We start from the raw sequence: 2,667 nt of genomic DNA, 5'->3' as shown, positions 1-2,667 counted from the left end.
GTAGGAGTTTGTCCCATGTGACTTTACAAAGGGTGGAGTCTGGAGAAACGTCCACCAGGACTGGTGGAACTGTCATCATGTGACAATACGCACCAGTGAACCCAGGCATTGTATGTCACCTGGCAGGTGTTTTTTGAGTGTGTGTGTGTGTGTGTGCACTTGTGCTATTCCTGAGTATCTACTTTCCTGTTGTTCTTGGCAAATGAGTTAACTGAGCAAGTCAAGTCAAACAGTACAGCTTCAGAGACGACAGACTCTTTCTGTGTATAAAGTGTAAACTTTTATACAATGGGAGTAAGGGCTGAAATGCACAGTGGACTTTTGTTGCTTTCAAATCAATGTATTAAGCTAACCAAGAAACAAAAACCAAAAGGAATTTACCAATCCATATTTCAAAACCATCCATTGTTCAGAAACCTTTACTTAGATTATGCAAGAATACACCTCCCCATTATAAGTGATGTTTGATAAGGCATCACCATTAATATTGCTTCAATAGTGCGGGCTTTGCTCAAATCCATAATCCAAACAATGTAACTATAGTGTACAACTTGTCATGTACCATTTGTGTTACGGGCATGAATAACACTTTAAATTATTGACTCTGTTTTTTTTTTTTTTTTTTGGCAGACACTTACATTGAGGAAGGGACACTTCTTCAGTCTAATATACATCAGGTTGCATCATGACCCGTCCCCCCCAAACTGGTTAAGGACAAACCCTGCCCTGCAGTCATCACACCCGTCAACAAAAGTTCAGACTTCATGGATTCAGTTCAGAGCTTAGAAATGTCTTGGATGGATCAAATCATGATAAACAGTAATGTTATCTATCAGGATGTGCCACCAAGGCTATACCAAGGTAATGTCAGTCAGGGGTATCCAATCCTTCTGCCGTAGGGCCGCTTTCCTGGTGCATCCCAATTCTCCTGCTTATACTACGCTGTAACGAGGTTTAGATGTTATGGGAAGAAGGAGGCGGGAACCGGCGAACATTCAACAATATTTAATAACAAAATACACAAATACAATAATAAAAGTAAAAGCCAGCAGCCCCTCACGGACGACTGCTGGCAACACAAACCAAAAACAAAACATGAACTAAAACACAGGCCTGTCCTCTCTCGCTCTTCACTGTCGTCGCTCCTCCTTTATGCCTCCGCTCCTCCGTGAGAGATGCGAGACCGGTGCGTCTCACAGGTGTAGCTCATCACAATTACGCCACCGATCTCGCGCCGTCCTCCCACGGCCCTCGACCTCGTCCTGCTCGCCACATACCCCCATCGCCCCTCGCAGGCCGGGGGGTACCACCGAGGCTGCGCCTACTCCCCCTCCCCCCCTCCCCGGGGGGACCGATCACGGCGGCTGCGGTACCTGGGGGTATGGACAGACGAGGCGAGAGTACAGGAGACGGAAGCATGAGGAGCGACAGAGACGAGAGAGGGGAGAGAGGAAAAAAAAAAAAAAAAAAAAAATTCTTGATCCGGTTCCCGGACACACTGCCGCTCGGTCCTCAACCAGCTGAGAGTCACTCGCGGTGCCATGCGATGGTACTGGACATTCGTTGGGGGACGGCTCGACGCCCTTCCGCCTCCTGGCGGCCGGCGGTGACTCCTGTCGAGGGCAGCCGGCAGCGAGTTTCCCGTTCCCTGCTCCGCCCCCATCATGGCCGACGGCAACAGGCTCCGGCCCACGGCGAACGGGAGCGACTCCTCCGCTCCCTCTTGACGGCAGCCACCCCTCCTCGATCCAGGAGCACGGTGTCGAGCTCTCTGTCCCACCAGATCTTCCATCGCTCCAGCACCATCGCCTCGGGCAGCAATCGGCGGCCGACGCTCCCTCGTGCTGCCCGACCTCCTCAGCACCGCGATTCCTCCCAGCAGCGAGGGCTCTCCGACAGCGTGTCCCTCCCTCTTCCCGGGTTTCGGCACCAGTGTAACGAGGTTTAGATGTTATGGGAAGAAGGAGGCGGGAACCGGCGAACATTCAACAATATTTAATAACAAAATACACAAATACAATAATAAAAGTAAAAGCCAGCAGCCCCTCACGGACGACTGCTGGCAACACAAACCAAAAACAAAACATGAACTAAAACACAGGCCTGTCCTCTCTCGCTCTTCACTGTCGTCGCTCCTCCTTTATGCCTCCGCTCCTCCGTGAGAGATGCGAGACCGGTGCGTCTCACAGGTGTAGCTCATCACAATTACGCCACCGATCTCGCGCCGTCCTCCCACGGCCCTCGACCTCGTCCTGCTCGCCACATACGCCCTAAAAGTATTTACTGTTTTTGTGAAGAAAAGGAACATCCTTTTGAGTGTGTAGCAGAAGACCAGTAGCCTGACTACGTCAGACTTCTTACTTCCGCTCAATTTCATTTCGCTTCTGTACTCAGTCTGAGATAGCGTCCGTTTTCCACGTTTTCCTCCGGCCTGAAAACAGCCGGCCAATCAATGAACAGAGGGCGGGCTGAGAGCCGTGACGTAGACACTGATTGTACCGTGGATTCGTAGATTTACTTCACATAATCTGCAAAAGTCGTTCACAGCCATGTTCACTCCGGTAATTCGCTCGATGGTTTTGTTTTCGCATCATACATGTGTTTACAGTGGAAGTTAGATGCGGCTGAGCATGCGCATAACACACGCCATAACCAAACGTTATGTGA

This window comes from Squalius cephalus, assembly GCF_949319135.1.
Source record: "Squalius cephalus genome assembly, chromosome: 22".
NCBI classification, from domain to species: Eukaryota; Metazoa; Chordata; class Actinopteri; order Cypriniformes; family Leuciscidae; genus Squalius; species Squalius cephalus.
This window is presented reverse-complemented; position numbering follows the sequence as displayed.